The sequence below is a fragment of the Cupressus sempervirens genome, chromosome 9 (assembly GCF_028749045.1).
Source record: "Cupressus sempervirens isolate cs-2001-9-10 chromosome 9, ASM2874904v1, whole genome shotgun sequence".
NCBI lineage: Eukaryota > Viridiplantae > Streptophyta > Pinopsida > Cupressales > Cupressaceae > Cupressus > Cupressus sempervirens.
Genome location: NC_143126.1, coordinates 758259156 through 758273180, shown reverse-complemented (window position 1 = coordinate 758273180; position 14025 = coordinate 758259156). Strand labels below are relative to the sequence as shown.

Here is a 14025-nt window from a genome sequence, read left to right as displayed (position 1 = left end):
ATAAGGAGAAGCTCAACCTTCAAAGGATGAAGAGGAAGCTAAGCAAGAACTAAAGAAAATTGAAAAGAAGAGAAAGGCACAGCAAAAGAAAGTAGAAAAACTAAAGAAAGTGGCAAGGAAGGAACAATAGAATCTAGCTACACTTTTGACAAGGTCAAGCATAAGGGATGCCACTATACAAGCTAAGAAAGCTCAATCGAAAAAAAGTAAAATAGAAGGATGATACAATGGAGCCAAGTGTGCCTGCTAAGAGATTAAAGAGGAGTCTAAAACTTATAGAGGAATCGGATGATGAAATGGAAGAATTAGATGAAATTAGTAAATTCAAAGTGGTAAGCCATAATCCTTCATCTGATATTGAAAACCTATGTGACAATATAAAAAATAATGTAGATTTGTCAAGTTTTCAACATGTTGATTTTGATAAGTTAGATAATGGAGCTAAACACAATATTGAAGAAGTTATTTATGATATGATGGCTACTTTTAAGATCACTCCATTAGAGATTGCTAACTAATTACCTAAAAGTCTATATGAAAGAGTTGAGAAAAAATGGAAGTTTAGTATGAAGACTTGAAAACAAATTAGGGAGGCTACTTTAGCTCAAATTATGCATGAATTTGATAAGATAATGGTCACAAAGGTTGTAGAGAAACACAAAGGGAGATACTCTCCAAAATACAAAGCCTTTCATATTTTGAGAAGTAAAGTTGAAGAGGTGGTAACCCAAAGTAAATTACTTTAGAAAACAATATATGGGTTGACCATACAAATTTTGGAAATAGTGGAAGAGAAGAAAGAATAGAGGTAGAGAAGAATTAAACACAATAGGATGAGATAGCTTAGGAGACACAGGTGAGGAAGATGCACAAGATGCATAGGATGTTAATGAGTCAAGCACCACTCCTATACATGGAGAGAAAGAGAGTCAATGAGATTCACCAACTATTGAGGACATAACTGATAACTCTACATAGAATGTAAATACATTGAGTAGGGAAGATTTAAAGAGACTACAATAGGAATCCACCAATACTGTTATTCGATGCACAAATCCTATATTTGTGAGAGTTGATGAATCTCAAAAGGACAAGATTGCATACATGAAGACACAATAGAAAGACACATCTATTGTGCCCCCACATGTTGTAGAAGTTAAGGAGAAGGAAACACATTAACAAACAATAGATCAAAGTGTAACCCTAGAACAAAAAGGTGAACTTAATGAAGAACCATCATTAATGCCTACTATTGTCATTGAGATAAATGAGAAGGATGTAGATACTAGCTACATTATTGCCAAGTCTACAAAGCTCAGGGTTTCCAACACTTGTCATAAATGACAAAGAGGTTGATGAAGAGAAAGAGGATAAGGAAGAGAATCCTACGCTCTCCTCACTAAAAATAATTGAAGATTAGTATGAGGTTGAACAAAAGAAAGAGAATAAGAAGAGTAATGAGACAAAGGAATAGGTAGCCATATAGCAACTGGTCACTTTACTAGTTTCCACACCTCCTCCTAGTAGCTAGACTCTTCAAAGGTTGAGTACTCAAGCTATCCTATTATAGATATCAAGGTTGAGTACAAGTATACCTAAGGGTAATGAGACTACATCATTTGATGATGTGAGTTAAGATGAAGTGATTGTTCTACCACAATTTGATCCAACAAAAATCACACTTGAAAAAATGATTGTTCTTTAAGAGGCTCTATAGAGGAAATCAAGGCAAGAACTATTCATAAGGGAGCATAAGAAGAAATAGGTTCTACATGATATTAGAGATATTTTGTAGATGTTTTTGATATTTTAGATTCATTTTCCAATAAGCTAATCTTAGAGAAACTTATACATATAGTTGATAAGATAAAGGATGAAGATATAGAGATAAATTAAAGTTATTAGAATGGTCCAAAATGAATTTTCACACTAAGGTTATGGACAAGATATCTAGTGAAATTGCACTAAGACAAGTTGATTTATCAACTAAGATGGAGAGTGTGAAGAAAGTTTTGGATAACATTTTCTCTTTGTATAGAAAATTATGTGATGCTGATATCTTTACTAAAGAAACTCAACAGTCAATTGATCAACTGCAAGGAGATTTAAAATTTGTAGGTACTACATTGAGGCAATCTCCTAGCACTAGTGAAGTTCATTTTCTAAGATTATTGCTGATACAAAGTAGGATTTCCAAGTTGCAAGTAAAGGATGCAAATATAAGATCAACTTTGATCAACATTTAGTCCATATTGAGACCACACATGGAAGTTTTGCAAAAGGAACTAGCCTTTGTACAAACATTGTTGAAGAAATATTCTCATCTTTCTAAATAAGAAGGTTTAGTAGATATGCCAAAAAATCTAGAAATATAGATTCAATCTTCAGATGTAGCTAGAGAAAATTGAGATTTCACTTTGGGACACTAGTACATTTGGACCCAATTTTTGACCAAGGTTCGTTGCTATTTTCTCATCAAAATTTTGACCAAATTGTAGGTTGGTTGAAATTTTGACAAATAAATTCATCAAAATTTTTACCAACCTGCAATTTGGTCAAAATTTCAACGAGAAAAATAATTATGAACCTTGGTCAAAATTTGACCAAAATTGGTCGAATATTTACTAGTGGGAATCATACTGGAACTACATAACCCATTTTTGGACAAATACATTATAAGTCTACCACCCAAGTGACATATGTGTCAAAAAAGGGGGATTTTGAAGATTTTGAAAATTTTATAAATTTTGGAGAATTTTGTCAAGGTAGATATCTACTCAAAAGGAGTTATAGAAATGAAATGAAGTATTTACTTAGGGGGAGTAATAAAGTATGGGAGACAAAAAAATTGCAAATTTTGAGATTTGAAACTTTTTATAGAAGCTGAATAGAGATGATATATTGTTTGACTTATGCATAAAATAATGTTATATATGCCATGAAAAAGTATTTTTGGCACTCATTTTAGATGGGGAGATTCTTAATCTCATTATGGTTTTGACAAAGTAGGGACAAAATACTTAGTCATTATCTAGAAAATAATAGGGCAAGCTAAGTCCATAGTGTACATCAAGCATAAGCCTCCAAACAGTACATGTTGAGTAATATGAGAGTTAATGTCAAGCACTAGTACATGTAGAGAAGTTAGTGTATGCCACGTCACTCAAGTGTCAAGAAAATAGGAGTTGGGAAAATAGTGTGTGTTAAGTGATTCAGGTGTTGAGAAAGAGTAAGTACCAAGCCATTCAGAAGTTGAGTATTAGTATAAAGAGCATAGTGAAGGATGAGCATCATAGTCTATTGATGTTGAGTTACCAGTCTTTGACATAGATTGTTGTTATGGCACAAACTTCTATGTAAACCATTTTTAGCCGACATGAACATGAATTTTCAATATTAAGAAATAAGGATCCAATCATATTATAAATCCCTATGCAATACATGTAGCCAATCAAATAAAGGGAAGAATTGGGTAGTAATAAGGATCAACAACAACCATTGATTATGACCTAGTCCATCTCCATAACTCCTACTTAAAGAGGTAAATTCTAAGAGGGAAAAACAAGGAAACAAAGAGAAGTATTACATGGAGAAGGATAGGAATGCTAAGAGCATATAGAGAATTTTAAGGTGGAAATGATGGCTAAGTTATGGAACTACAACACATAATTAGTTTGAGAAGAACAAAGATAATAAGTGAAAGGATAGAGAAGATAGATTAGATCAAGATGATTAAGAGATAACTATTAAAGAGGAGATCTAACATCAAGCGACAAGATGGTAACTAAAGGATCAGGTGTTGAATCATTTTAACAAGTTTTATAGAGTAAATCTCTTAATAGAGTAGTCCTAATAGACTTTAGTAAATCTCTTAATAGGGTGCTTACTTAATTGTGAGTTCAAATCCTTTAATCAAGGTGAGACCTAATAGTCTTGTAAGATTTTATTAGGGTAGACCTTTCATAGCATAGATCATAGATTATGATAAAAAAATTGTACCCATAATTGGCCACACTTTACATCTGTAGTAGTGAAGATTTGTGAGTGTCATCCCCACCCCAATTTTATCTTCTCATCAGAGGGTTTCAAGGTAACCAAAATCTTATGTGTTATGTGTTGATTCACTTTATCCTTTCGATGTGATGCATGGTTACTTATTTTAGTATAGATGTTAAGTTATGAGATGGATGAATGGTGAATTGTTCTAGAGGTAAAAGTTTTAAGTGCCAATTCAACTCACCACCCCCTCTTAGAACTTAATTTTCTATTTTTATTTCCAACAATTTGATAATGCTATGTGTAAAAAATGTCAATTGGAAAAAATGACCAAGTCTAGTTTTAAGAGCAAAACATACATTTCTAATGATATTTTGGAAGTGGTTCATACTAACCTATGTGGACCTATTGATGTTATAAGCTATTGTGGAGATAAGTATTTCATTTTATTTGTTTATGAATGCTCTAGGCTGATGACTATGATGTTCCTTAAAGCCAAAATTGATGTTTTTCAATTATTCAAGTGGTATTTAGCCAGACTTGAAAAAGAAATAGGGAATAATTTGAAGTGCTTTAGATTTGACAAAGTTGGTGAATTTATTTCAAATGAGTTCCATACATTTTGCAATGATAGAATAATCAAAAGATAGATGTCACCACCAAGGACCCCTCCTTAGAACATTGATGATGGAGAAGACCATATCAAAGAATTATTGGAGAGAAGTTTTTAGTACTAAAATCTATACCCTTAATAGAGTACAAGTCAAGAAAGGTATAAATGTTACACCTTTTGATCCATGGTATGTGTTGGTGTTTTGAAATGCTATAGGTAACAAATTACCCTGATGAGAACAAGACACATCTAGGGGCAGATAACTCCCATCCTTAACATGTCCTTTTAGACACTAGGCCAACTATAAGGCTTGACCCTTCTTCTACTTTAGGCTCTACAAAACTTAGGTGGGTGGACCTCAGATTCATTTAATATGGTACTAGTACTAAAAAATATTCCTAAATCTAGTAATAGAAGATTTAGCCCTTATTCTTCTATACTTATGTAATGACAAAGATATGTAGTAGCAAGTTGCAAATCTATGGAATTTACAAGCTGAGTGAGGGCATCCTTTTTAGCTCCTCAACATGAAAGGGAAATACATTTGATTATTGATGTTGATTTTAGGAAAACCTCAAATATGTAGTAGTATAAACAAGTGATCTAGTAACTGATTAGTGCCTTATCTATTAGGAAATTTCATGAATTCAATACATACATGTATGATATCCAAGGCATATTTCATTCACCAAGACACCAAATCTATCCTATCACTTTTTGAATTAGAAATTGGTGTTCATAAAAACCTCATTCTTATGAAGTATCCTTCTCAAAATAACCAGTAATGCTGTCAAACATATCAAGCATTTACTTGGCCCTTTGTTCCAAAACCAAAACATATTTGACATACAACCTCAAAGGGATGAAAATGAGTCTTAGTTCTTTGTTCCTAGACCACATAAGACTATAGATTACTGAGATAGGAGATGAGGATCAAAATGAAACTAAAGAAATTCTTGATCATTTGTATTCATTTCTTTGAAACAATACATTCAAATGCATGAAATCAAAACATAAAAATATCTAATAGATTTGAAATTTCTCTCTTATCTTCACTACTATTTTCATACAAGAGAAATAATGATGAAGAATGTGGTGTTATAGTGATGGGAACACATCAAGATTGGAACCTTGGCTTCACAAATCTAAGAAAACTCCATATTGGAACACACATGGTATCATGACAATGAGTCATTTTTTCTCCAAAATTGGAACCAACCCATTAGTTTCATAGTGAAAAATTGGAACCTCTACAAAGAATGAGAAAGAGAATGATATAGAGGAGAGTGAATTCCCAGATCTGTTGTACATCTAAAATGTGTCAACTTGGAAAAAATCTCCTAATAGTGAAAATAATCTCTCTAATATCTCTTTGAATTGGTAAATCAAATCTTCAATCATTTTGGCTCTCAAAAACTTTTCAGAATTACTTTTCTCCACATCCAGGCTTTAATAGTCTTCTATATTTACCTCCTAACCACTTTTGATGCTCAATGGTGAAATTTCCCCATTCTACTGAGAATGCCCCAAAAATTACAAATCCATTTATAGATTGAACTGGTGAACATCTATACAAAATCTAACATCATATTTGAAAAATTTGTTTCCTCCCAATTCTAACAATATATTGAAGTGCATGTTTTGGACAAAAAATGTGCCTCTGATAGCCATTTGAAAATTGGGCTCCTTATATGGCCTTGCACAACATTTTATTACATAAATTTTATTCTTTTATAAAGTTTTAAACTATATAATAATTCAAACTTTTTTTTAAAAAAGAACCTGCATGTGACTTTTAGAGAAAAGTTTAAAAAAATAAAAATTTATGAAATCTTCAATTTCCCTCTATTTTTCATCTAAGTTAAACCAAGTTTGACCATGTTGACATGTGTCATGTTCTAATTTTCTCATTTCTTGCACAATCATCTGACAACCTCCATTTGGATGCCACATGGTACCATCTTACTGGCCACCTACTTCACCATGTTATCATGCCATGCCATTATGCCACATCATTAGTTCTATGTCATTATCCTAGTTATCATTCTCTACATAACAACCTTGTGACACATGTCATTCTCTACCACGTTAGTACCTCAAGAAGTGTGCCACATCCATAGCCTCTACCACATGTCAATTTTTGACTCATCCATCTCACTGCTAGTTGGTGTCCAATCACTATCCACCTCACCCTAACATGTCATTGTCACATCACCCAGCTGCCATCTCACCAGTCCAACTTAGCTAGTTGCTATGTTGCATACTTAACATTCAAGCATCTTTTCTTTAGCAACATAGCGACCACTATTGGATCTACCATGTGTTGTGATCCTATGCCTCTAAAATTTGATCACCACATCATAGCCTCTTCAAAATCTATTCCACATGGTACATGGGCACCTAGATTTATGTGTCCATCCAAAATTAGCCAGCTCACCTGCAACTTACTTTTTTAGGCCCCACCTATGAGCCTTGGCCTTCAAAAGGCCCCATGTCCTTAGACACAATGTATACGGTGTGTTTTAGTATTTAAAAAGCTATAAGTATAACTCCATAAAGAATGTAGGATTAAAAGTTTTAAAAATAATCCTCTTGGTATATGCTACTAAATACGACCTCTTGGCATCTTTGACTATGATTCCTCTTTGAGTTATTCATCTTTGTACTCAAAACTTGGAAAGCAAAAATATCATATGAATCTAATCTTCTTTGCCCTTTGCATGGACTTTCTTTTAAAGGTGGCTCCTTTTTTCATGCTATGGGCTCCTCAGATGGCTTCATTCACATCTACTACCTCCTTTCACTTTGGATTCCTCACCTACTACAACTCAAGTGTAGGTTTGCCTCCTCTTAAAACACTTGGATAGTCTTTGTCATTTTGTAATGAGTGTTTTTGTATGCATTCCTACCTTGGAAAATAGTAGCTTTACTACATGTGAGGGGCTTTGTTTCCTCTAAATGGAGGCTTATAACATTGATGTTGCCCCTTTTCTTTATCCTAGATGTGGAGCTCCTACTCAAAATAGCTCCCCCTCCTATCACATGTGGAGCTCCTCTCTTCTTTAAATGACCAACAAATCAAAAGACATCCCTTCAACATGTGGGAATCCTTTGCAAGTAGTTGTGTATGTCTTTCTTAGTGTGGATGTGGGCTTCCTAGAATGTTGTGGTGGTCTTCATCAATATAGAGAAACCTCAAAACATAGGTTACTCTCTCCCTTTGACATGGAAGATGCCTCCATTTCTCTAATAAAATGGAAACATTTTATTTACATGCTCTTTTGGATGCATGCTACCAAAGATGGTGATCATCTAACGTATGTGGAGTTCCTCACAATCACAAACTACACTGCTTTGAAACTTTGCCACTATTTTCAAATGCCTCTACTCTTCTTGCAAATGGAGATCCTTACAATAAGTTGCCCTGCATCCTTCTCTCTACTACTGTGAATACCCTATATCCACAATTTGTTTTGATGGAGCTCCTTCTCTTATAATGCTTTCCCTAGACACCTGCCTAGGATATGGAGTGCTCATATTCGTGCCCTTGCCTTAAGATATTCAAGAAGAACTTCACTCTATTGAAAATGATAATCCATTATTCCATATGCATCATGAATGCTTCCACATTTTGAAATCATACAAGCTAGCCCAAGTATTTTCAAATCTAAGATCTATTTTACTTTTTGGTAAATTTTGTTCTTTCTATACTCAACTCCCTCTCTTATACATTCTAGTTCAAAAAATTTATTAAACCATATAAGAACATAAAGAAGAAAAAAAATAGTGTAAAACTCATATGCAACCCCATGATTTCTTCCCCATATTACTTCTTTTCAAATAAAAACTATTTAAAACATGAGGCACCTCTAGAATGCCATGACACTCAGGATCATCTGATGGAATCAGTCGGGCCCCAAAATGGGTTTGGTGAAAAGGAAATTTTTTTTCAAACAACTAATAGGAAAACTGATCTATCAACCTTCTTGAACTATTTGAATTCAAAATTGAGCACTGAAACAATCATTTAGAACTTGTTTACCCACTTTATGCAAACTATGATTTTGTGATAACAAGGCTTGTCGGTTGGCTTCAAAAATAGATGAAAACACTTAGCCAGGCTCTAAAACTTTGGATATTGTCTCTCTAACATATTCAAAAAGCCTACCAAATATCATCACATGATGACATCTAGGTCAAAAGATATTGACATTCGAAGTTGCCCAATTATAATCACGTACAAATAAACATGTCAAAAACCCACAAAGTAGATTTGGATTTAACTTTGAAAACTTGGCAAGCAAGCACTTGAGGGATTGAAAACTAGGGGAATGTTTAATTGGCATGAGGATAATGTAATTTTGTGATTTGGAATCATGACCAATCATATGATGCATTTGGCAAATAGTCAAAGTGGGCTACTCAGATTTGGATGACTAGAAACAATGGTAAAAAAGTGGTTTTTATAAAAGGAATTGACTTGGGAAAGTGTGCAGACAGATTCATCAAGACTTGAAAATTGGCACACTTGGAGTGTTTTTAGAGTATAATGCATTGATACAATCTATTTGATCTCACCTATGATATATTTTGAGATATGACATCACGAGTAGGGGTTCCAACAAATCTACATTTACTGACACTAGTAAAAAGTCACAAATTGCATTTGGAAACACGTTTGAAAATTGAACAAACAGATTTGTCATAAGCTCAAAATTGAAACATAGAAAGTCTTTGACCTTTAGAATATAATGCAAAATAAATTTCAACATTTTTTTCAACTAGGTCAAAGTTATAACAAGTCAAATAAGGCTTCCCAAAATTTAGAACAAATTTCATCAACATGACAACAATAAATGACCAACTTTGAGGGATTCAAAACCTAGGCAAATAGATTCAAAATAACTCAAAATCTAAAACATAGGCTCTTTGATATGGACACTAGACACTTCCAAAGTGGTGATTCATGAAAAATTAATGGGTGTCAAATATTCAATTGCAAACATAGCCTCCTATTGCTGTTTGACACTTAGGTGAAAATGCAGAATTATAAATTGCTCAAAACAAGATTTCTCAGAATGGAAATTTATCATCATGGAATACATGGATATACTGAATGAAAGGTGTTAGAAACATTAAACACCTCTTAGGCCTCAAATAGATAGCTGGGTTCATATGCATTAAAAAGAACTTATAGAGCTTGATTTTCTCAATGGTACTCAAAATTGGAGCTTCAATTTTGAGTCTCAACAGTGGCTTTGTCTGGGGATGCATGTCCCTTGTAGGCATTGCAAGGATTTAGATATTCAAGAGAAGTAGACCATTCCTAAAAGAAAAAACTTCTCTTGCACAACTTTATTGAAAGTAAAAACAACTACTCCTACTATATACACTAGTACATTTGACTCAAATTTTTGACCAAAACTTTTGACCATCTGATAATTTGGTGTCAATTTGGTCAAATTGTGATGAATTTTTTTAAAGATGAGCCTGTGTTGGTCAAAATTTTGACCAACATGGGCTCACACTAAGAAAAAATTGAAAAAATTTATGTTTTCCGCCCTAATATTATTATTACGCGACCCAATAGACTCGTGCACTGAACCATTTTCTACCACTGTGACTTGTGGCTAGGAGTACGTGGAAAAAGGGTGTAATAGTGTCAGTACTAGTAGGGTTTGACATCTTGGGTTCTTTGGTGGTTGATTGTAGTAGAGGAGAGCTCGTGAATGCTTCAAAGTTGATCCATTGAAAGAGATTTCAGAAAGAAGGCAGCGTGAAAGGATCAAATAACAACTGGAAATGTTGAAGAGTCTCCTTCCCAGCATTACAAAGGTAAGTTGAAGTTTTTTTTATATATTGAAATTTATTGCCTTGTTTTGAATATATTTATATGCACCCTATACAATGTTTTCCTTTTTTTGGACTAGACATTTCTCATTTGCTTTGTTCCCTAGCTTGAGTTTTCAAACTAGTGCTTATAACAACCTCCTAAGATATTCATAAATACCAGTAATCCAAAAGCAAGGAAAACAAATTTGATGAGTCAAAAAATAGAACACAAAACTATCAAAGATCTAATCAATGGACACAAAAAGGCCCTCTAATAATAATCCTTAGATGAAATCCAAGGTATTACCCCTATCATTTCTAAACTCTAGACAATTCAAATTCCAAAATTCTCAAAAAGAATATCTATTATAACAAAGTTGAGTATCCCTATCTAATTTGCATCTACTATTCCCATGTATAATTACAAACTTATCCATACTTACAACATTCATTCTATACACATGTATGCATCTTACTAGATCAATCTAGATGGAGCTTAGAAAAAGTTTGCTTCAAAATAATAAAATCAACTACTAGAATAACCTACAAATCTATTACTATGCAATCGAGCCAACTATGCTAGATAGTTTGAGGGTATCATGCCAATGTTAGGGTTCTTAGGGATGAGAAAAGGTGAAAAAGTGATTAGAATATTAAACTTCATCAATAATAGAGTCTTTAGCCCTATAATTTCTCAAAGGGCCAATTGACAAAAATTGGTTAATTTTTTCTATTATTGGTAGCCTTTGAAAGACATTAAAAGAAAGCAAAATCAAATTCATGATGTTATGCAAATTTTTCACAAGATAAAATCTATATTGATGAACAATACACAAATTGTCTTGGCTTTATTTACATGAATAAAACAATAGAGAAGTTTTCATTCTACTAGGTATAATGTACAACATTATAGCATGCTGAAAAATAACGTCAAATGTCAATTTAATTAAAATCTTGAAAATCTCATAATAGAAAGCAATTATGTTGAATAGGCTCATTAGAAGACCTTTCTATCCTACAAGGTAGGAAACATATATATCAAACCCAAAGGTGATGGTTTCCATGGGTTTCTAGGTCTACACAAACTAGTCTTGAATTAGGCTTTTAATACCCCTTCAAATGGTTTGATCGATTCCTACCAAGGATATATCATACTCATACATTCCCATAATACAATCCAAATTAATTTCTTGAAGTTCAATCCACTCTTGCAATGTCCAAGCACATTTCTCTATCAACCACCTAGCTAGGTTGCTCTAGGGATTAACACACTCATTGCTTGTTATTTCAAGTTTGGCAGAGAAAAGCGAGGCAATCAAATATTACATTACATACTTGAAAGGAACATATCTCTTGATATGTGCACTTACAGCTCATTTAAGGTCATTGTAGAGCTGGTAGGCTAGAAGAAGCAGTCAGAATCTTAAACCAACTAATTCTAAATGGTCTGGCTCCAGAAAACATTACGTATAATATCATTATTGCTGGACACTGCAGGGTTGCCTACACAAGTGTTGCATTCAAACTATTTGATAATATGGTAAAGAGTGGTCTTTTGCCTCATGTGATTACTTATACTACTCTTACAATGGGGTTATGCAAGGAAGGTAATATACAAGAGGCACATTTTCTTTTGAGGGAAATGTTTGGATAAGGTTTGATTCATGACAAAACTGTACACAATGTATTGATTGATGAACATCTCAAGAATGGTAATGTAGAACAAGCTTTTAAACTGTGGGTATAAATGGACAAGAAAGAAATTCCACCTTATATTATTTCTTACACTCCTTTTATGAATAGGCTTTGCAAGATAAGCTACATAAAGCAGGCACATAGATTCCTTACGAAAATGGTAAATCGACATATTTTTCCTGACAATTTCACTTATAGCTCATTGATTGATGGACATTGCAAGGAAGGAAACTTATTCTTAGCTTTTGGGCTAGAAAAGGAAATGATTAAAAATTGTGCTTGTGCCTAATGTCGTTATTTTTAATACTCTCATTAATGGATTTTGTAAACAAGAAATGATAAGTACAACAAATCAGCTTTGTACCCTCATGCCAAGCAATGGCTTGTCCCCTGATATTTTTACCTACAATATTTTAATTAATGCTCACTATAAGGCAGCTGATATGAAGCAAGCTTTGGAGATCATGAACATGATATCATGTAGTGGTTGTGCTCCTAATGTTATTACCTACAATACTTTGATAAATGGTCTTTGCATTACAAAAATGACTCAGCTAGCTTTTAATCTCCTTGAGAGTATTGTTTCCATAGAATTTTCTCCAGACACATTCACTTTCAATATAATTTTGGATGGGCTCTGCAAGGATTCCCTTGGTCTGGTTGTTACTTTGTTAGAAAAACTTTTTAAAATGGGTTTTGTCCCAGATACGGTGTCCTATAGTACACTGCTTAATCATTTTTGTAGCCTTGGAATGCTGAATTAGGCTATGATGTGGCTGGGTAAACTCATGAAAATATTTTTTATTCACAATGTTGTTACATATGAGATATTGGACAATGTTCACTTTGGTGGGAAATGGTCTACCAATAATCCAAAAAATGTCACTAGAGAAGGATATCTTTTGCATTGTGTAATGTAGTCAATGAGTAATAGATCAAAGAGGCAAGAAGGCACTCAAATGCCATTTTTAGGTCTTAATGAGAATTTGGACAGTGTAATAAGCATAACTAATATTTATTCTAAGGCTATACAAGACAAATGATAAGGGGCATCAACATGTTTTAAAGAGTGACGACTGGGATGATTCAACTTGTAATAGGCTGATGGTAAGCTATAGAAGTGGTCTCTTTTGGAAAGTAAAATTAGAGGTAGATGAATTCTTCAATAGTTGGTTGGCTATAAAATAGAAAACATTAGAGCCCCATGAAACAATTAAAATTAATGATCAAACTTTCTCTTTGCTCACAGATTGAAGACACATATATAAGCTTGAACAAATGATGAAGCATAGTGCCAAAATTATGGGTAAGTCCTCTCAATCTATTGGTCAAAAGTTAAATTTCAGAGTCCAAACAAAACATTGCCTTCCTTTAAGAAAGTTCTAATTTCAGCTCCACAATTTTATGTTTATTTTAGCACACCATTCTATACAAAAATTTACGACAAAGATATACCAAATTAAATAATGTCAAAAAGTGTTAAGGTCAAGAAGAAAGTATCCCTTCTTAAACAATAGGCTATTGATAAATTTTTTCATAAAACAAGAACACTGTTGTTTCCTCTAAAACCATAAGTTGAGCAATGCACAAAGGCGAGTTTAAAAAAATAATTCTTCATCTCTTCTAAATCCATTAAGGTGGATAATTGTGAAGGAATATTTATATGTTTCAGCATTACATGCATATGGGGCACTACTATCTCTTAGGTGATTAGATAACTTGATAATTGAAGTGAACTGATATTAAACCACATTTAGTAGAACATGCTTCAAAATTATGTTAATCTATCCTTATAGCACTGGAATGCCTATGGATTCCCATGAGATCATTGCAGCATGTTTAACTTAGTGTTTTGATCAAATTTAAGAATTTTAATTATAATTTGTCTT

The 14025-nt window shown here is 33.3% G+C and overlaps 1 pseudogene; it reads left to right on the top strand.

Annotated features, from left to right (window-relative positions):
- Nucleotides 1-227: 227 nt before the first annotated feature.
- On the top strand, nucleotides 228-13179 carry LOC149540890 (uncharacterized; annotated as a pseudogene).
- Nucleotides 13180-14025: the final 846 nt, after the last annotated feature.